This window comes from Simochromis diagramma, unplaced genomic scaffold, assembly GCF_900408965.1.
Source record: "Simochromis diagramma unplaced genomic scaffold, fSimDia1.1 OVJJ01000649.1, whole genome shotgun sequence".
Classification (NCBI taxonomy): domain Eukaryota; kingdom Metazoa; phylum Chordata; class Actinopteri; order Cichliformes; family Cichlidae; genus Simochromis; species Simochromis diagramma.
This window is the reverse complement of record NW_024387444.1, coordinates 74,528-97,497: the sequence shown is the minus strand read 5'-3', so window position 1 is coordinate 97,497 and position 22,970 is coordinate 74,528. Positions and strand designations below refer to the sequence as shown.

The 22,970-nt window shown below is 40.3% G+C and overlaps 1 protein-coding gene across 5 annotated transcripts in view; it reads left to right on the top strand.

Annotated features, from left to right (window-relative positions):
* kank4 (KN motif and ankyrin repeat domains 4) overlaps positions 1–22,970 on the top strand; it is a 78,380-nt gene that overhangs the window by 29,638 nt on the left and 25,772 nt on the right. The window contains exon 1 of one of the 5 annotated variants that reach the window (XM_040013602.1): positions 6,889–8,420. The exons of 3 other annotated variants lie outside the window; for them this stretch is intronic. The gene's annotated coding sequence lies outside the window, so the exon portion shown is untranslated. Of the gene's footprint in view, positions 1–6,888; positions 20,870–22,970 lie in introns of those variants that run through there. One more of the 5 variants, XM_040013600.1, reaches the window with a different exon arrangement.

Below are 22,970 nucleotides of genomic sequence, written 5' to 3'. Positions count from 1 at the left end.
CCAAAACATTTTTTGAAAGGTTTCTGAGCGCTGTGTACCACATCAAATCAGTCAGTAAGCACAACCAGAATTCATACATAAGGCGCACTGTTAGCTTGTTAACGCGTTGACGCCGTCCAGCCCCACACACCCGGCGATGCGCGGTAACTCGTTAACAGAGATTTGCCCCGTTAATGCAGTTATGGCATTAACGTCACGCTGCAACACTAAAATAGTAATCTCCAAATGTTTTCTTTTTACCGACCAGCTCCTCTTTGATAGCTGCCGTGTCCATCTTGTCGTTGCCTGCAGGTGAAGCGATGGCGGAGGGGGAGTTGTGTTCAGTGAAGGAGAGAGGCGAGGCCGAGTAATGCAGCGTAGAGACAAAAGTGGACGAAAGAGAGGCAAACTTGCAGCTCCACAAGTATAATTATAACGTAACATAGACTATATCGATATAAAGGATATTGTCACATCTCATATCTCGTATAAAAATATATCGATATATTTAAAAACTCGATATATCGCCCAGTCCTAACCAGGAGCATGAATGTGTTTTTAAAATGTAAAATCAAATCTGTTGGATACCTACAGATTTAGAAGAATACTCAACAATTAACAAAAGGCTCAATGAGCCTGCAGCCAAGGGGTCGGTAAACTGACAGCAGTGCTTGTTTCACCCTGCTCATCACAGTGTATATTGATTTAGAAATATATCCTAATGCCCTTTTAATAATATATTATAATGATTTCATCCATGCCACCCAACATGACTGATGCATGAAATGCATCCTTACGGGCATCTTTAAATGCTCGTATGTGAATGTTGCAGTCACATGACCGCGGCAGTGAATAATTAAGCAGGAATCCCAGAGCGGAAATGGTATCAATCCGTCTCTTTATGTGTATGTACTTGATTGTGTGTGTGTGTGTGTGTGTGTGTGTGTGTGTGTGTGTGTGTGTGTGTGTGTGTGTGTGTGTGTGTGTGAGAGAGAGAGAGAGAGAGCGAGAGTAAAAGAGAATGAAAGTGACCTTGGGAATCCTCTTCTTGTAGGAAAAAGTGGAGGGGTGGGTGGATGGGGGTTTAAGGAAAGGAGAGTGGGAGGCAGATTTCATTTGATATCATTGCTTTGCTCAGGGAATACTCCCTCCTTCTTCTCTCACGCCGGCTATCTGTGTTTCATTCTTTGGTTTTATAGCAGAATAAAAGCTGCCCTTGGAATCAATGCTTTGGCTCTTCATATCCATTACATGGATTCACACAGGATCTGCTTAGGGACAATGGAAGAATTTTATGTTATTGACTATCAGAGTGTCTGACCTCTGCGAAACCTCAAGCAAGGATTAAGCTGAGACTAGGGCACCTTGTCTAGCCTGTTACGAGCTCCTCCCCACATGTGTATTATTGCTGTTTACACCAATTAGTTAAATATTTCAAGGAGACTTTAGAACTTTCCAAAATTTTTAATAAGTCAGAGTTATGTTTGGACTTCTGCCAGTCGTCCCACACACTGGTGTTAAGAAGGCACTGATCCATGTTCCCATTCTCATCATGTACCTGTGACAGGAAGATCAATTGGCTAGAAGCTAAGCCAGCCTGAACACAATTCATTTGGACTTCTCTGTGCTACAGGTGCACCGTGTGCTTATTGCTACACAGTGACATACCTAAACAATAGTGCTGATTGTATGCCCAATTTTTTTAATTCCAACCGAAATCATTATAAACAATCCAGCAGCTTAAGAAAAGTTTAACTTGAAAGCCGCTATTTTTAGAAAGAGGAGAAGTATACATGGCTGCACGGTGGTGCAGCAGTTTGCACTGTCACCTCACATCAGGAGGGCCCTGGCTTTGAATCTGTCAGCCACCACATGGGGCCTTTGCTTGCTTTGTATGTTCCCCATGTGTTTGTACAGGTTCTGGGTATTCCAGCTTTTTCCTCACCGAACAAAGACATACATGTTAGGCTTTCAGTAGTTCTAAAGTCATCATAGTATGAATGAAATGGTGGATTTATTTTAATAACATGGTCTGGTGTCTGCCTTGTAGTAGACAGGTGACCTGTGTGGAGTCTACCCTTCCTTTCGCACAAAAAGAACAGCGGGAATGGGCTCCAACCCAATAGATGAGTGATTAAGAAGCAAACATGTCCATGTATTTACATCAATACAGAAGACATGCACAGGAATAACACAGGCAGCAAACTATTCAATAACTTACATGGTGCAATTGTTCATCTGACCATTTCATGAAAAAACATCTTCCTGAAACCAACTAAAATTTCAATAATTTCAACTTTTAACAAAATACTCGGCTCCAAACACTACTTATAGAATTAAATAGATGTGAATGATTTAACTGCTTGTATGTGGTAGAAGAGGAAACAAGCTGGGCTTTAAAGTACAAAAGACGATATGAGAAGGGAAAAAATGAAAAAAAAGATCAGAGAGAGGGGAAAGCAGCAGGCACAGAAGGAGACAGACCGAAGACAATAAGATTGGACTGACGGTGTGAGCTGACAGAGCCTGCAAGCTGTGGGTCAGAATGTTTCTTGTTTTCAATTTTTGTGTCTGCTGGAGGTTTTATTTAATATGATATCTTGGACCCTTTTTTTTTGCTTCTTATCTTTAAAAGCAAGGAACAATTTCATGTACAACCACCAGCAGATCCACTTTTATGATCCATAAACGCAGGTATTTTCATATCATTCAGGCTGATTAGACATTCATATAGGTTGAGATTGGAAAGACCAATGCTAATACAGTATGTAGTGGTCACTAGGTCTGTATTATTGAATACATCTCAGTAGACGGATTAAATTTTACCAAAAAATGTGATTGAAATGAAATTTGAACTCTAACTTTGACCATTTCCCAACCCCGTGGAGCGTATTGTGCAAAAATCTATACAAACTGTGAGCAAAAATAAAAGTAAACACCCGATGACAGCAAAACTTTTGAAAAAACAAACTTCTGTGTTTGGCAGCACAGAAAGAATAAATCATTTGGCAACAGTTAAAGTGAAATGTGCGAAAGTCGTTCCAAAACACATTTCACTAGATCCAAAGCTATTTCTTCTTGTTTTCTATCCAGAAACAAACTCAGTTATAACAAAACGGACAAACGCTAATTAACCCGGTGTTTTAAATGGCAAAAAAGTTTTGGAAAATAAAAAAGAAGCTTTGTGAGCTTTGTAAAAGATTGTGAACTGATTATATAATTCCACTTACATCTAAACACTTACTACTCAGTTATTATCCAACATGCATAAACAAAAACTCATTTTCAGGTGCTTCAGCATTAATCCAATTTCATAGTTTTTTCTTTGTTTCATGAGATGTGGAATAAGGACACAAAAGCAGACAGGAATTGGTAAAACGATTTAGGTTGAACAAAAGTGCAAGAGGGCAGTCATCTCTAAATTCAAAACTTAAAGAAAATGCAGGGAGAAACAAAGGCAAACAAACATACACCGGGACCATGATGAGGGGAAGGATGGGACTATTTATACACACGTGGTAATCAAAGAAGTGGAAACACCTGGAGGAACAAGACACAGGCGAGGTTAATCCCACAGGTGAAGACATTCAATGACAATGAGAAAAAAAGAGGAAGTAAAACTAAATGTAAGATATGACAGGAAACTGACTACAAAAATGAAACAGGAAGTGAGTAACAGTAACTGAAAACTGGGAAGAAGACACGGGGAAAAGGTAAGAGGATTAATTAAATAACAAATACAAAGTAGAAATAAAGTATAGACAGGACTTAAGGCTTGCGATGCTCAAGAGTAAGTGAAAATCGAAACTTAAACCCTAACAAAACTAAAAACCAAATGCAAACTCAAAACCTTGGGACCAGAGATATTGGACTTTCTGACAAATAGACCCCAGCAGGTCAGACTGGGCAACAACATTTCCTCGATTATCATTCTGCCCCAAGGCTGTCTGTTGAACACCTTCCTCTGTTCCTGCTCTCTCAAGTTTGCAGATGATACCATAGTGTGCTGGTATCATCTGCAATGAAGAAACAGCCTATAGGGGGATGTGGGGCACCTGGTTGTGTTGTACACTGACATGGACCTGCTCCTTAACACTTTTAAGACCAAAGAGCTTGTAGTGGACTACAGGAAAAAGGAAGGTGGTACAGACATGCCCGTTCACATCAATGGGTTGGCAGTTGCTTACCATCATCCACATCTCTGAGGACCTCACATGTTTGCCACATCTGGTGTTAGCAAAGATTAAAGCTGTTGAAATAGACATTTAAAAAAAATCTTCCATTAACTGTTCAAACTACATGTTTTTGCAACTGCACATACTCCTCAATAGTACATTATATAGTTCATTGTTTTTGACGGGTTTATAAATGACTGCAGCATTACTGAAGTCAGACCTGATAAAGACTGATGGCTAATGAGGCACTAAAAGCTCATTTCTGTATTTTTTCTTTCATAGAATTGATGGTGTTTTTCTCACTTTTATACTTAAATGCAAAATGTATAGCTGGTGTATGGCTTCTTATTCCAGCTTTATCATTTCACTCTCTGTGCTTTTTGATAACCTCATCAATCATCCTGATCTTAATGTTGTTTCTTTCTTGTATTATGTAAATCTTTCTGCCACTGGGCTGGTATTTGTTTGTGTTTTTCCAGGCTGTAACTAATATTCTTAAGGAATGAAGGAGTAAAGTTACACATCTGCTGTCCATCCATCATCACTTTTTGTCCCAAACTAAGATGACAGATGGCAGGCTGTTGCCTTCACCTTTTCTTTTTTTAAATCTTTTAATCTTCTAACATGCCTAAATATTAACACTTTAAACCAGAAATTTATACCATATCAACAAATACAAGATACGAGAAAGCTCTGATGCAGTTAGAACCCAGTGACCAGCACTTTCTTTATCTCAGTTTGGCAAGATGCAAAAATGATGGATCATGCCAAAGTCAGAACTCCGTGGAAAATCCATTTTCCCCTGAGAAAACATTTTCTTATTTGCATTATCATATTTCACGCTTTATGACATAATGTGACTGAAATGTTGTATTTTGAGATTTTTGATTTTGCTTGTGGCAAAGCAAAAACGGTCTGATGATTAAAATAGCTGAAGTTAACGAGGTGAGAAAAAAATAGTACTGCAAAGCCAGAGTTGGGTGGTACAGAGCTCCAAAGTAGGTTTTTTTTTCTGCTCATTAGGATAAAGTAAGAAGAAGAGAGGAGTAAAACTTGAGTTGGTTTGCCTTAATGTTCTTCTTCTTTAGCCACTCCTTTGTTGCCTTGGTGGTATGTTTCAGGTCGTTGTCATCCTGAAAGACCAATCCATGACCCATTTTCAGTGTTGTGGCTGAGGAAAGGAAGTTTTCCATCCAAGATTTTACAGTGCACAGACCCAACCATTCACCTGTAGCAGAAAAACAGCTCCAAAGCATAATTTTTCCATCGCTGTTCTTGATTGTGGAGTTTGTGTACTTTGGGTCATACTCAACAATTCTGTTTGGCCTGTTTTTGATTGATTGCACCAGCAGCTGTCAGCTTCTCACCAAGTTTCTTGATGATAGCCTTGTAGCCCATTATGGCCTTGTGCAGGTCTGCAATCTTGTCCCTGACGTCCTTTGACAGTTCTTTGGTTTTACCCATGTTGGTGAAGAGGTTGGATTGGAAGAAAATGATTCTATGGACAGGTGTGCTTTATACACATAACAGATGAGATCAGGAATATCTGTAATTGCTTGCTTGATTGATTGAGTGACTATAATCTGTCTGCCACATGAGCACAAAAACTGTCTGTGGGAGCCAGAAATCTGGTTGTACGGAATCAAATACTTATTTCACCCAGTGACATGCAAACTAAATCATAACTTTAATCAACTTGTTTCAATGTATGTGTTCATTTCTTTGTAAGTGATCAAACCTATAAATTCAGCAGGAGATCAAATCATTATTTCCCCCATTGTATATCTCCTACACAACATTAAACCCACCTCCATAATATCAGGGCATAGACAAGGGACCTTACACTTGTTTAGTCAATACACTTGCTAAAAAGGGACTCTTTCAAATAGATTTCTTAACCCTTTAAAGCCGGTCGGAGCGGACACGCTCCATTTTGCGTAACTATTTTAAAATCTTGGTGGCACTGCAACCACGTAAGCTAGCGCAATAATTGTTTTTGCATATGAAACCGGAGGAGTTGTACTTACATCTTATGCCATCAGCTTGTCCTAGGTCACAGTTTCCTTCCACATATAGCTTTGCAAAAACTGCATAAAAAGCACTTGCAGCAACAAAAACATAATATTCCAGAAACACGCTTTGCCGATCCGATCAGCTGTTCTTAACACTTCCTACATCCATCAGCGTGAACTATCGCATGTCCGACATGACCTGCCCGAAACCGGAAGTGACGTCATTTTGCGGAAATGTAGTTTTTTACCATGGTGGCCTCATGAGCCTATACTTGTGTTTTTAAAAGTTATGTTTGACTTTATGACTTTCTGTGTCGTTTCTGGGATGCTGAGGAGTCATATTGCACTGCTGGAAATATTTTATTTTGATGCATATGCTGTTATTTTGCAAATTTGCACTATAATATATTTTTTCATTTTTCCTGCAGTATATGAAAATTGGTGTATCTCAAAAATAAAACTATGAAGACACTTAAAATAAATTTCCTTTGGTGGGAAACTAGTTTGTGCAACTTTTTTGTATTTACAGTTTTGAGGGATAAGCCTCTTAAATTTCTCTAACTAGAAATATATGTTAAAAAAACAAAAATGATTTTAAATTTTTTTGTAGTTTATTGCACTTTTTTTGCAATTTATGTAATTACTATGCACTTAATGCAGACATATTATTAAAATTTGGGCTATAGTGGTTGTATTTATGTATAGCAACTTGAAATGCTCCAAAAAATGGCTCCACAGCATGTAAAAATATACTATAAGCTCTGGCGGACTTGGTTCTATGGTAGGTCTTAAAGGGTTAAGGGGTGGCCACAGCAGATCGTCTGCCTCCATTTCACCCTCTCCCTTCCTACTTCCTCTGTCACCCCAACCCTCCTCATGTCCTCCTTCAGTACATCCATGAACCTTTTGTGTGGTTTTCCTCTTTTCCTTGTTCCTGGCAGCTCCATATGCAACATCTTTTGTACAGTACTTATCCCTCCTCTGCACACGTCAAAACCATCTCGGCCTTCCCTCTCTAATGTTGTTTCCAAACCTGCTCAGCCTGAGCTGTCCCTCTGATATACTCATTACTAATCTTGTTTCTCCTGGTCACTCCTAATGAAACGTTTTATCTACAACTATGCTACCACCAGCTCTGCCTCCTTTTGTTAGTATCAACATCTCCAAACCATACATCGTAGCAGGTCTCACTATCATAAAGTAAACCTTCTCTTTTACTCTTGCTGCTATCCTTCTGTCACAAATCAGCCTTGACACAAGCCCTTTTGCTTGAAATCAGGTCCTTTTATTCTCATGATTTACAACAGTGGAGGGATAGTAAAAAAAAATTAAATTGTAAAAAAGTTGTAACCTTGAAAGAAACCATTGTGATCCAGCACAAAATGCTAAAGCCTGACATCAGCATCAGATAAACTGTGGGATGCATTTTTGCTAAAGGCAAAGAAGTGACATTTAGTTTTTTACACTGAAAAGGATTTTAGAATTGCTCTTCTGAACCAGAATGGTTACAGCAAGTAAAGCATGTTTGTTTTCAGCCCAGTTTAATTGGTGTTATTATTTCCCAATAAATTTTACAGCTGCCATGTTGGGTGCGGTCTCAGTCACTGTAGTGCTCTGAATGTGTTATAGCTCTGATATTGCATTTCTTATTTTTCAGCGGGACACTCAGAACAGAACTGGAAGGAATTTAAAATATTTTCACCCAGGATTTTCATCTGGATCTGTTGGAGTCTGTCGTGTTCCTAACAGTTCACAAATCTGCTTTTATCCGATCACATTTCATGTAGTGAACTTTATCTAACAGGATAGGCTGGCCCGTTCGTGACCGGAGAGATGGCGAGCCATTGTCTCAGACCCTCGTATCTGCTGTGAAATATTTGCTTTGGCATCGGAAAACTGGGAGTGTTGGCAGTTTTCCAAATAAACATAAGATGTCTTTACTACAGCATTGTGTCTCACTTCCACTCCACCCTTCTGCATGTATTTAAGAAGGGATAAAACCTCTTTTTTTTGTCACTAAGAGGAATCCCAGTTCGCCCCCATGGTACTGCAGAGATAGACGGCTTCTATCAGACAGGGAGAGACAGAATGAGGCGAGTTGAGCGGGGGTTTAGCTACAGAGAAGCAGGTACCCCTGTAGGACACATTGTTTTGATAGATTTGGGGTTGATGATATTTTGGGATTCAGCTGCAGGGGACTGTGAGGTGAAATGATGTCCCCATTGTTCGACTGTGTCTCAGATCCTCCACATCTGTGAGTGTATTCCTCTTATTTGTGTACTTACTGCGTGTTCTCAAGCTGCTGTTTGTTTTGGTTTATGGTGGTGTGCAATTTCTTCTTTTTTTTTGAAAACCAGTATCCAGCCAGTCTTACGCAGCTAACACAGAGACAGACAGATGGATGGTGCAGCATTTTAAAATTGAGTTGCTATATTTTGCTGCAGGGCTGAATGAGGGTTGGTCAGAACCCACTGAAGGGGCTTACAGCGCAAGATCAAAAGCACTTAGAAAAACTTTAGTTAATTAAAGCGATTGCACGGACGTGATTAGAAAGACAAAAGTTAAGAAAGAAGCAGCACATCGCTCACAGAAATTAATAATTTAATTTAAAAAAAAGTGTGTTCAAAAGTCCCTTTGAGATGCTCTGGAAAATACCAAATATACCATGCTGTCACCCTGCCATTATCTCAGTTGGCAGTGAGAGGGGGAAGAAAATTAAAAGCTCTGCTGTCAAAATGAGTCCAATCTGTGCATTACAGGCACGGCCAATAATCAGCATCCCCTCATCTCCATCCTGTCAGTCTGTCATTTTATTTCTTCCTTTCCCTGTTTAGTATGTGGTTTCATTTCCCCTCTGCGCTGTGATGAATGTCTGTTCTCTTTGAACTGTGTTTGCACTCTCTGTTTCAGTTTGATCTCGAGAATAAGTTCAGTGAAGAAGCACTTGCACCATTAACTCATGTCCCATAAATGTGTACTTCTGGTGTAGAGTAGTTGATACACCAGTGGAGGGTGAGTAACTGTGGAAGCTGATTCCTCTGCCACTTCAGCACCATAGAAAACAGGTAGAGAAAATGTACTCTCTGCTAGGGTTGGACGATTGGACGAATATATCGACGATAGGCTGAGCCCATCGGCAATCGTTTTTACGACTTATTTATTTATTTGCCCATGAGTAAGTTTGCTAATAATGATAGAACTAATAAAAGCAGTCAACAGAAAAAAAAATAGCACTGTTTTAACAGCACCCTCTTTCATCTGCGAGCAAATGCCCCCTCCTCAGAGTGCACCCAAATGCTTGTTGATGGAGCTGCAGAGCTGGTGATAGCCTAGCATACTCAGCCGGATGGTGGACACGTACATGCTCATGCAAGTTAGTCGTGTTTGAGTACTTTGCTCGCACTATACGTCTGCACAAGTGGCACACCGCTTTGGTTACATCCTTAGGTTTACCTCTTTCATCCCAAATGGGCAACTTTATATATTTTTTTAGTGCTGTCAGCGTTAACGCGCCATCATCATGACTAACGCGATTAACAGTTAACCCGTCTGGAGCGTAGACTGAGTCAAAATCCCTGAAATGTCTCTGTCAACACATTTCAGGCAGTTTGTCCAAAGTTTGTTCATTCTGCGCTCCAGATGGGTTGAGCGAAAAAAGCGTTAAAAATTGTAATTGTGATGACCGCGTTAAGGCTGACAGCCCAAATTTTTTGGGGAAATTAGTTCATCCATATTTGGACTTCTGTGTTGTAAACGCCCAAATCAGTCCGTGCATGATTACATTGCTCCACCCATCAAAAAGTCTGTGCATGCGCGTATCGCCCATCGTCGATTATTGGACTGACAATTGTCGGTTGGAAAATTTTTACATATCGCCCAACCCTACTCTCTACTACTATACTCTACTGTAAATGCTACTAAAGCCTTCCAAAAGGTGTTAATGTATCTGAAACTACAATCTAGCAGAGACAGATTGACCCCAAATGTCTGTAAATGTCTGGGAGGAAAGGTACTTCTGGTTAGCTAAAGTTAGCTCTGCTGCTAACTTAAGGATTCATCAACTGCTCTTTGTGTGCATCTACGCAGCCCTTTGTCTACAGAGAAGGATTACGGCATATGAAAACTTTGAAGGCTATAAAGACACTTGCATAAACTCCTCCAAAAAAGTGAGTGTATTGCTGATTGGTGGTAACGCTTTGGGCAAAATGCTGCTTCGAAGTTGTCTTGAACAAGAAAGGGAACCATAATGGGGCATACCGTAGAGTAAGGAGCCTGACAATGGCTGCAGTGGATGGCTTTAATCATCTTCATTCCACCCCTAAGAAGTTCTTTGCCTATTATGACTTCTGTCTTCTCAGCTGTGTGGTGGCCCTTGTTCTCAACTCGTGTAGAATAGCTTGCTGTAGCTTTTTGTGCAGTCCTTCTGCCTGCAGTGTTCAGCTGTACGTAGTGTGCTTCCCTATGTGGCAATACATGTAATGCAAAAAGAGAAGAAAAGCATAAAAAGAAATACAGGTGGAGAAAGAATGAGGTCAAAGAAATAGAAGGGTTCGGCGCTGACTCACTGTTTCATAGCTGTTGGCAGCTGTTTCTCAACAATGTCAATAAATAAAAACCTCTCCTCTTGGTTGCACTTCATCTTCCAGATTAGTCTGACATTTGGGCTTTTTAAGATGGGGAACCATGGAGAGTGTCAGGAAAGATAAGAGAGCGGGTATGACACGCGAAAAAGGGCTATGAGCCAGCCGTGAACCCATGAAGTACATGGTAGAAAGCTCAAAATGAGGTTAGTCACCAGCACTGCCCCCCTTTGACGCTCTTGTATTTTTTCTCCTCTCCTCTCAGCGATTTAAAAAAAACAGCGAGTGGGAGTAAAATGCCCGAGTTCACGTTTTCATTTGTGTGTAACTGGAACCATACCAGAAATAAAATCCCACAAAAGACATTTTATTTACCCAAAGAAATTACTCCCATTGTTATCAGCAATTATGCAAATCCCCAAAGTCATCCCAACATGTGGCCTCAGTTTTTTTTTTAAATAGAACATTTTGTTTGAATTATAGAGATTTATGTACACGCTATCTCATGGTTTTTCCCTTTTTAACTCAAAGGAAAACATTACATTCACACAAAGGACTCCCTCAGGGCGGATAAAAATGGCTCTGCTTTGTGTGAGCACTATTCAGTGGTCTGAGCAGGAGATGCAGTCTGTGAGATATGTTGTACAAAATTATGTTTGTCTTTATAATCATTTGGTCTCATTACTGTGCGATTAAGTACAAAACCTTGAAGCCTTTTGATGGCGATCATAATGTTTAGTTGTCCTATCTGTAAAATCTTAGGACGTCATAGATACTCTTACAGAAAGAAGACCAAACGAATGGATTTAACCCCTTTAGCATCAACACACCTCCGACCCACACATAACCCACATACCCCCTACCCCATTTTCACTTATGTAAGGGGAGATTCCTGGGAACTGTTCAGACAAGTTCGCAACCCCGTGTAGCTTCCCATCAGACTCAACAACAAATTGCATGTGGTGAGAGAGCTGACGCAGCCTCCTGGCTAACACCGCTGTTTTCTACGTGTGCAGTGTGGCACAGAGTGAGCTCAGATGTGCTCGGCTGCAGATGGACAGTGTAGGTGCTGTGGTGTGTGGCATGGTTCATGTAACATACTTATCACTTATACATATCGCCATATTACTTACCCTACTTTTAATCTCTGTGGATTTCAGTGAGAGCAACATTATTCGGGGCAAGTTTGCAAGCTTTTTTAAGCTTTATTAGAAATTTTTATGTAATAGAAAAATCTTGTTGTCACAAAATAGTCTTACAGCAGTAGTTGTTATAATGGAAGCAGAGGGGCATTTGTTTATTCAGCAACAATAGCCATACTGGGAGGAGGGTTAAGTGGATGGAGAATTTTCACCTGAGCAACAGCTTAGCAAGTCTGTATAGCTCATTCTGCACAAACCTTACTGTAGTGTAAAAAAAATAGATTTAGAACAGTTTTGGAAGGCACAGGGAAATTGTGTCCCATTATTAGGGGTGTCAGACTAAGACAAAAAAAGCCTAATTAGGTTTAATGTGCCGCTCTAGACAGCATGGGCAAACAACATATTTTGCTATTTGCTTTGGAGGACTTGCTGCAGATCAGCCTGCCAGATCATTTCCCAGATCTCTGCAACATTTAAAGCACTAACAGGTGAAGTGAATCATCTTGTTTCAATGTAACATGCTGCTGGCGTTCATATGGTTGTGACTTTTTTCATGCACCACCCACTTATATTGATGCAGACCTAACACATTCCCCATTGCAATGGCATGCATTCAAGGAATGCCGCTTCAGCATGATGATGAGTGCCGTAATCGGAGAGTGCATCCTGCCACGCCATAAATTAGTGGCTCTATGACCATGACCTGACCTGGCTTCTTAACTCCCCTGATCCCGGTTGAATTGAGCACACCGCTGGAAATGCTGAAACCAAGACAACCCAGAGGTCCGCCGTCCGTGCCCCGGATGGGTCAGAGCTCTTTTGGCATTAGGAAGTGTGCATTTTTGTTTTGTAATTGAGACTCCAGAGTCATTATTCTGTATTTTTAGGCTGATAACATCACTGCAAAGCATTTTCCAAAGCATATGTTCCTAGATTGATTTCCTACTTTCCCAGCATCTGTTGGTTTCTGTCCATCTCACAGTGTGGTGAAAATCAACATGGAAAGACTTGAAACAGGCTTTGATTTATTTCTGAAAATAAATCTAAATGTAGACTGAGACTGATTTGCTGTTATACAATCACCATGTGTAATATTGTCTACAGCACAGACTGTTTTCATCTCTGCTGCAGGTTCAGTCTTAACTGCTTTCATATCATTGCATGTGTTTTCATACATAACCTACACCTTTCCCGTGATAGGCAGGAGGTTCAGATACACCGCCTGTCAGTTCTGGTTATTGTTTAAGTTTTTGTGGCTTTGATGCTGATTCATGGGCAGGAATACCTATGGCTAGATACCAAGAAGGAGAAAAACAACACACACTGTGCTTCTACAGTGAAACACAGATAAACAAACACATAAACTACTGTATAAATGGTCTTCCTCCATGCTCCCTTTGTGCTCTTTAGATATGGTTTCTTCTATGTTATGCTAATTAGTGATATTAGAAAGCAGAATTTAGTTTGTATATTCCTTCGCCCACACAGGTCAGCAGAGTTCAGGCCTTTAGAAGAGACTGTCTGTGGGAAGCAATCAGCTTATTGCTCGGCCATACTTCACCCACACTCGATGATAAATCTGTGTTTCTTTCTCTCTTTTTTTTTTGTCGGTTTGTGCTTTTTCTTTTTGCCTTTTTCACACTTTTATGCAGATTTTCTCCAACCTTTCAAATCGGAAAACCATCTCAAAAAGTCAGAGAGTGACACAAGGTTGTTTTTTTTTCAAGGCAGGGAGGCATTCGACAAGAAACTAATGCTGAAGTTACACTGTTGCCAGCAATCACCGGAGAGTGCCTCCTCGGAAATCGATGAACACTGGACATATAGCGAGCGAGCTGATGGAAACATGCGAGCTCATAAACTGATTAACATCGTGTATTGGATTGAATGGCAAACAAATAAAAAAAGAAGTGATTTAGGTGATTTGTGCTTCATTGATTCAAATGAAAGCATAATAAAATGAATTTAAATGAGGCTTTCATGCTCACTTACACTTAAAGTAACACAGTAAAAGGATTGGAAGCCTTTTAAAGTGAATTTAATCCAAAAATAAAGTTTCGGTGCCGGCCCGTATTGCACTTTTTCCCAGCTCATTTTAGTTGTTTAAATTTCACAGTGAGAAACAGTTAAAAGCAGTTGATATGCACTGGTCCGACCTCAGTACATGTGCATACGCTTCCCCAATTTATTTGTTCTAATGAAGTCTCTCCGGGACAGCTAGAAAGGATTATTGATTTAGCAGAAATTGTGGATTGTAACTCTTTTGAGGCTCTGGTGAGAGCGTAAAATAAATGGGCAAACCATGGAAATGTGCTCTCGTAGCATACAAGGAAAAGCATCTGGCAAATCTAAATGAATCTGAAATAACAGAAATGTAGAGCTGGACTATTTTACAAATGACAGCTTTCAGTACTCAACCTGTTGTTGTCACTGTTTGCTGACATAGTAACATAGCAACCATATCTACATGAAATGCATGCAGTATTTTTCAGTTTTACTCCTCAGCCATAAAAGGCTGATGGGGTATTGTCGTCACCCCGCCGGGCGGGCAGCGACTGGCTTCAAATTAATACCACAGGTGTATCTACTGAAAATCTCAGGCAAGTTTGAATCTCACTGAGCTTGACCTCAAGGTCAAGAACAGAGGTCAAGCTTTCTGAAAATCTTGTGAATGCAATAACTCAAGAAGGAAGTCATCTATGATTTTCAAATTGATACATCTACTAAAAATCTTGGATGAGTTTGAATCGCAGTGACCTCGACCTAAAAGTCAGAGTAAGTTTTCTGAAAATCTTGTGAATGCGATAACGTGAGAACAAAGCAATGTAGGTTTTTGAAAGGGATACCGTGGGTGTGTGTACCAGCAGGCTGAGGGGTAGCACTGGCGGCTGTCGGTAGTTTTTGTATTCTCTTTGCAATCTCACCATATTTAATTGGAAAGTCAAGAAAAGAGTGATAGTTATTGATTTTAATCTGCAGTCTTCATTTTGTAGCACTCTGTCTCTCTCACACACACAATGTTCAAGATAGCTCAGATCGTTTCCACTTGAGCAGTGACGTCCGCTCTGTGGTCATTTCTGTTACAACATATAAACAGTCTTTTCCCTGCCTAATGGCCTTATCAGAAACTGGCCTTCCTCAGGATGTCTATCTGCTAACCATAGCCCAGCAATACAAACACACACTTGTTTAGAGTGGAAAGTCCTGGTCATTATTAACGTATTCTGATTATGATTTCGATGCTCGTTTCACTGTTTTTCCTATTTTAAAACCATCTTAGTCATGAGCATTTGCTGCTACTCTTGAACAGACAGAATTTGCCCAGGCATTGCTTCAACTTTTTAATAAGAGTTAAAAACAAGCTGCATTAAGGGGATTCAGCCTGGAACTGATTACATTATTGCAGCTGCTTAATTTGCAGTGGTTGCATCCCTACCTGTAGGTACAACGCTACACTCACTCTTGGTGTTCTTGTCTGTGTCTTTTGATGTGAGATAGATGGAGAGATTCTGATTTAATGCTCAGTCGGTGGGCATAATGTCAAGAGTGGTGCTTTATTTCACTCTTGAATGATTTTTGTCAAGATTTTGACATTTTTAGCGTTAATGAATTCAGCATTTGCTGCCTCTCTGCACTCCTCCTTGGAATACACAAAGTAACAGAGGCTCGCCAAAAATATACTGTTCAGAAACATTAAAGTAGAGCATTGAGTCAGTTAAACTTCTGGGATATAGATCTGGTCAGTAAAGTAGCAGAGGGGGTTGTTAATCAGTTTTAGCTAATTTGGTGTTAATGAAATTAACAACAGGTGCAACAAGGAGGCCACTAACAAGTTTTCCCTGCTTATCTTTTCTGTTTTTCACTAGTTTTGCATTTGGCTAGGGCCAATGTCACTACTTGTAGCATGATGCAATACCTGGACCCTGCAGAGGTTGCTCAGGTAGTTCAATTCCTCCAGGATGGAACATCAATATGTGCCGTTGCCAGAAGGTTTGCTGTGTCTCTCAGCACAGTCTCAAGAGCATGGAGGAGATTTGGGGAAACAGGCAGTTACTTGGAGAGCTGGACAGGGCCGTAGTAACTCATCAGCAGGACCAGTATCTGCTCCTTTGTGCAAGGAGGAACGGGATGAGCTATAAAAAATGACCACAGCAGGCCACTAGTGTTAATATGTTAACGTTTATGACCAAACAATCAGAAACAAACTTCATGAGTGTGGACTCAGGGACTGATGTCATCTAGTGGACCCTTTGCCCGACACCATGGAGCCTGAATGGCATTTGCCATTATGCTGCCTGTAACATCATTGAGCGTGACTTGTTTGGTGTTGTGTTCGGGGAAACATATCCATACAGGAACACACAGACGTCTACAGGATAGGCATCTGCACCCTGACTGCCATTAAATATCGGAAGGAAATCCTTGGACCCATTGTCAGACACTACGCTGGTGAAGTGGATGCTGGATTCCTCCTGGAACTAGCCTCTTGTGACGAGAGTATGCAGGCAGTTCCTGCAGGATGAAGGAATTGATACCATTGATTGCCCCCCGGCTCGCCTGACTGAAATCCAATAGAACCTATATATTTATTTATTTTGAAACATGATGTTTCAATCCATTCAGTGCCACCCGGTTACACGTAGGACTGTCCGGTAGCTCATTGATGCCCTGGTCCAGATCTGGGAGGAGATCCCCCAGGACATCATCAGTAATCTCATGAGGAGCATGACCCAACATTGTGGCCATGCATACAAGCACATGGGGGCCAAACAAACTACTGAGTTGCGGCAATTAAATTTCCACAAAATGGACTAGCCTGACACATAATTTTGTTCATTTTGATTTTCAGGGTGAATTCAGCCATCTGTTGGTTAAAAATGTTCATTTCTATCAAGAGTTGTGTCATCCTCTAATTCCTAAAAAATCATGGAGCATGATTTATTTATTTTTTTCAAATAAGAGGTTTTCAGCATAAGAGGTCTGATTTTTAGTGTTTTATCTGTTCCTTTAAGTTTATTTGAGGAGTGTATGACAAGTAGGGGGCTAAAAAGCGGGCTAGTAGAATCTCCCAGCAGCACTTCTCAAAGTGTTTATCTTGGGTGTTATTCTTGTCTGTGTCTACATGTGTGATTTCCATGAAAGAATGAGAAAACAAGAACAATGAAAACAAAGCACACATTCTTTTTGGTGGGGGTCACGGCCTTTAATATCATCAGCTGGTGCTGCAAGGTTAGTCTAGACTATATATGGACCGGACCTTCGGACTGTGTGCACACTGAAGCAGTGATGTATGGCTTCAATTATGCATACACACGACATGCATTTCAAACACTGGAAAAGCGATGCGACTATAAATTAAAATCAGTTTGAAAGTTCTGGTGAGCCAACATATTTGCTAAATACTGTAAATCGTTCTTGCTTGAATAATGTGGAATAATGCAAGTCTACCCATGACTCACAGATGCAAAATAATATTTATTATATATTAGGAAAGCAAGGCCTTGTGAAAAGGAAGATTAACTGGATGAAAACTCCCCCAACAAAACAAATGAGTCTGAAATTTGTTTTTAATAAATCGTACTTTGCTGCCAAGTTACATTTCATAATTGTGAAATTTGACTATGAACTATTTTCCTACATGTCATCTTCCCAGTTTAATGTATAAAACTGACTCATATTTCCAGACCCTGGTGCGAAAGCACAGTATACGAATAAAAACTGAAAACTTTGTGAGTAAATGACGTTTTAGTTTATTTTGAGAAGAAAACTTTTATTTCCAGAAGGCTCAAAGCTTCTGGAAGTGGTTTGAGAACTGTGAGCTTTGCCAGTAAAAACAGTTTTTGGTTTTTCACACTTGAACCCACTCAGACACACGCATACACATACTGCAGACGACACTTGCGTGGATAATTGTGTGTTGCAAGACTTGGCATAAAGCCCAGGCTGCCAGTTTGCTAAAACTGTAACAATATTATACAAAATTATTTTGCGAGACATAGCAGACATTTAAACTGATTAGCAGGAATGTTCCTAACAGTATAATCTAAATATTTTAATTGCTGTTCCCAGAACTGCGATGATGAAAAAAAATGTATGCTAAGTCAAAATATTTGACTTTGTGATCCAATCAGAGGTGAGCTGAAGGCTTGCATGAGTCTTAGGTAATAGTGAGTTATGAATTCAGTGCCTGGTGGTGACCACTAAACATTAGTTGTAACTACAGGCTGCATGTAACAAATACTTTTGTTTGCAGACTTTTTATCTTTGTAACTCCCACCGTTGTGAAAACATTCAGTATATGACTCGAAGCTGTTATTCTGAACAGTGGAGTGCAGCAGTTAAAGCATTTTTATGTTCTCACACTTACACACAGCCACACGTATTTAAAAACATACATTTGCAGAATCCTGGGGTGTCAGGCTTTACACAATGCTGCCTTGTGTTGTTTTAAAATTTTAACTGCGTGTTTTTACCTCAGCTGGAACACCGAGACTGTTGATATACAAAAGACTTTGTCACAAATGCCCTACTCGTGAATGTTGGCCAGTTGAATTACTATGGTTATTATGGTTCATACAGTTCAATTCAATTCAGATCACTTCAGTAGCAAATTATAACAAAAGTTACCTTTATATTCTAAGGTTAAGACATTAATATAATACAGAGAAAACCACAACAATCAAATGCTATGAGCAACCACTTGGTGACAATGGGGAGAAAAAACTCAATTTTAACAGGAAGCTCCGGGCTCAGGGAGGAGCAGCCATCTGCCGCGACAAGTTGCAGGTGAGAGGAAGAAGACAGAACCAAAAACACACTGTGGAAGAGAGCCAGAGATTAATATGCTCAGCTGATCATGGAAAGCCCCCCCTTAGGGAGCCCAAGTATGTACTATAAGGTTTTGGGGTCTAATTATCTAAGACCTTGTACATGAAGATAAGGGCATGAACCACGTGAAAGTCATTACTGAGGGTGCTGCACATAGCCACATCTTGATTTCCTGCTGCTCTTAAATTGTGCATGAATGCAATATTAAGTTATTTGAACCTCTCTTGAGGCAACAGCTCACTCCACAAACTTTGCCTGCACTTAAAAGTTACATTTTTCTTTTGTTTTAACACAAGAGGAACCAAGATGGACAGACAACATCACTGCAACATATAATGAAAAGACAGGGAAGGAGTGATTCCTCGAGAAGTCCTTAGGGTCTGAGGTGGGATCTGATACCTCCTGACAGGAGAGGTTCATGTGATTGGGAAGGGAGAAGTTTAACCCCCTAGGCTGCATCACACCCTCTTTCAGTCCGCTGCTTTAGATGAAAGGATGTGAGCTGATAGGGTGCAGTGTGTTAGACATATATCGAGAGGGATTTAGCCACAGAAACTGTGAATATTGTCTGAGTTCATGTTTGACAAAGGTTCCTTGTGCAAGTCAACACCCTTAATAGGTTTAAAAAAACAGGCTTTTTTCCTTCCCACTGTCACCAAGTGCTTAATAATAAGAAAATAAGCAATAAGAAAGTAATATATGATGAATAGTTTATATAATTGATGATAAATATGATGGATGATGCTTAATTAATGAGGATACCTAGAAGAGCTTCATTTTAGCTTTGAAGTTTTATCACCAAGCTAACGGCAGAGTTGAGGTGGATCACAGAAAAATGTTTTGACCACTGTGACTCTATTTTAGAAACAGGTACAGGTAGGCTTAACGCACCGCTACAAGCCTGACTGCTCATCACTGCTTTTGTCACCTGCTGAAAATCAAGCTTTGGCTGCTCAGCTGGAAAGTAATATTGATTTCTCCACTCCTGAGAAGGTGCACACTTTAGCCTCCTCACTCCATACTAGCTGAAGTCAGCTGATTGTTACAGAAGTGCACAGTAAAAGGTCACCTTATTTTACTGAGTTACAAAAACAATGTAATCTGATTACTTTGCACACATTATGCCCAACACTGCTCATGTGACATGCTGGATATTTTTTTCTTTCTTTGCATGCTGTGATGTCGAGCAGCTCTCGAGTAGAAGTTTGCACACACTCGTGGAGAGAGGAATTAGCATTGTTGGACTGAGGAATCAGTGCAGGAGTGAGATAAGAGATAGGACCCATTAGCCTGAGCAGTTAGCCTATTTAAAGGCAGTTAATTATTTACCTCATTTACACTAATAGAGCCAACCGGGCTAGGCTGGGTTTACTCATTAGACTGCTTTCTGTTATTGAGCCAGACTGAGATAACTTGGGGGTTTACTTGATAAATTTCACAGATATGATAGTCTGGAGCACCTTGAAAGTAGTGTGATCCAGTCTCATGTGGCAGCACTGTGGAGGGGGTGGTAATTTTGAGTCCTCCAGTAAATATTACAGTGTTACACAGCGTGTGATCGTTGCAGGGTTAGACCTTTTAGCCCAAAGGCAGTACACACAGACACTACTGCACATGCACACAGCCCAGAACTAAGCATGTACATGTAACAGTAGGTGCATGAATGAACACAAACTTGTACTTAAAAAGAGGTGCATAAATTAAAAACCAGACAAGACTCCTCTGTTGTTCTGTTATTTTCTGTTCAAATCATGAGCTTTATAAGCTTCCATTTCTATGCATGCTTGGAAGTTGCTGTGCTGTTAACACAGGCTGTGGTGGTTCATTACCATACACTTGTGTGTCTGTATGTGTTTTTGTTCGTGTGTTTTCTGTTGAGCCCATTTGTCTATTAGGGTGTTATTTTTGTTTTTTTCTGGGCCAGTTGGTTGCACCAAGGAGGCTAGTGAATCTATCACACTGAGACAACTGATCTTCTCTTCTCTTCTCTACCTCTGGCACCATATGCCAACACATCCCCTCTTTCCCACCCATCCTCCCCTCCTCTTTTTCAGTTTGTTTTCTCGTTTTTTCTCTGCTGATGTTAAGAGAGACAGGGTCAGTAACATTCACAGAAACAGGAAGGACAGGAGGTGAGAAGAGCTACATGGCAGGTGAGAGAAAAAATTCCCCCTGTGAATTAACTCTGTTTTTCTTGCCACTCTTCATTTTTTCCCCTCAGCTTTCATGTCTCATGAACAATTTGCCATCATTCACCGTTGTTTGCTCTACTTTTTTCTGTTCGCCTTACCTTCCTCCTTCCTCCCCGCTCTATTTTTACAGTCTAGAACATAGGTCACATGTGCAGGAGCCTCGGATGTGTGAGAAAGAAAGTGTGGAAAAGGGAAAGGGGTGTATGTACAGGATGTGCACGAGTGTAATGGAGAGAGGGTAGTATTGTTCTGGTCGGACAATGTTCACACTCCCCCACACAGCTTTGGCAGCGATATATTTGCTGGGGATGTAAGAGGCAGCGCACAATAATGCATTAAAACAAACACAGTAAAATAAGAGATGACATACTCAACTTATGTGTGTTTTTTTCCGTACATGCAAAGGGAAGCAAAGCTGGAAGTTTTGCCTCATGCTATGCTAAGAGCGATAGAGTGTGAATTTATAAGTGTTGATTTCTTTGCACAGACCTCCTGCTTGTTCTGCAGAATGTGCTGCTGTACCAAGCTGAATTGCTTTCCTGCACTTATATTCTGCTGGCTTCAAGCCGTCCTCTCTGGCAGAATTATGTGCTTGCATGCACGTTTCCATGTGCTTCTGTGCACAGATCACTTACTTCATGATTGCTTTACTTTGTTAGTTTCCTGTTTTTATGCAAATCTGTATGTGTGTTTACTTGTGTGTGTTTGTGCGTGCGCGTGCCTTCTGTGTTTCTGTGTAAGTAGAAAGCCATAATTAATGAGCAAGGGGACCCTGTTTTTTTTTAAACTCATGTTAACACTCACAGAAACACATCTCAGACCGCTTACGCTGTCACTTCCGTAGTTTATGCATGTTACGCATACATTCTGTATGTGTGCGAGTTTGAGAAAGACTTGCTTTTACCTGTCAAAGAGGACGTAACTTCACGGCTGTGTAACTGAGTCTCTGCTGTTTGTCATGTTTCCCTCCTTTTTATCTTTGACCATCTAAGCCTTTCAAATCCAGACTGCATAACCTTAGACATTCCTAATCCCATCTGTCTTTCTGACAGATGTCACAGATTTATTCTGTTTTCTGCATGTCTCTCTAGTTTCTACCCTTTTTTGTCAGCATCGTTTCACCGACTGTTGACACATCAATAGTCAGATGGCCCAAATGCTAATTAGCTTCACCACTGTTATTAACATCCATGAGGGGAAGTAACCATAACGCTAACGTATCTCAAACTAGAATGAATAATAGATGGTACAGCACCTCCTTTATCGCTAATGAAAGCCTGCAGCTGTTCCTCATTTTTGGAATGCCACTACAGAACGTGAGGAAAAGACAAGCTCCTTTCACTATGTCTATGGAGGCATACAGAGCTCATGCAATAAGAGACAGAAGAGATGCAGAGATAGAAGAGATAAAAGGCAGTTGCAGCGAAGGCGTGGCGTAAGCGTTATCTGTCCTTTGACAGACAGCACAGAAGCAGGACAGGGGTGGTTGCACGAGGTCGTGTCCACGCTATTACTGATAAAACACTGCACTTACTCTGTCAGCCCCTCACCCATTCTGTATTTGAAAACAGCTAATTATGTTGTAGACTGGTGTCATAAGACTGAGTAAAAATGGAAAATTTGTTTGAGGGCCTTAATAACATTTATTACCAACTATTACAGGGCAGATGTAATTACTTAAGCAGGACATATTGCCTCAGTGGACAGATGGGCTACAGTATCTGGAAAACATTCATTACATTTACAAAGGGTTACATATGAGTGGAGCTGTGTCCATGGCAGTTCTACTGAATGTCCTTTTTCCTTTCTTTAAATGTGCAGGCTTTTGTTATTTTCTCTGTTGAAACTCATTTTAAAATACGTGATGTAATAGGCACATGTGAAATGTAAAAATTAGGCCAGAGGTCAAATCTGGCATGGAAACGCTGATATTTACAATCCCGATATACTAATCTCATGTCCTAAATGCTTCTAATACAAACAAAGGCAGTAGATTTTAAGCATAGTTTTAAAGATAACAGATATTTCAGAAAGGTTTGACTTTATTTGACCTTGAAGAAGA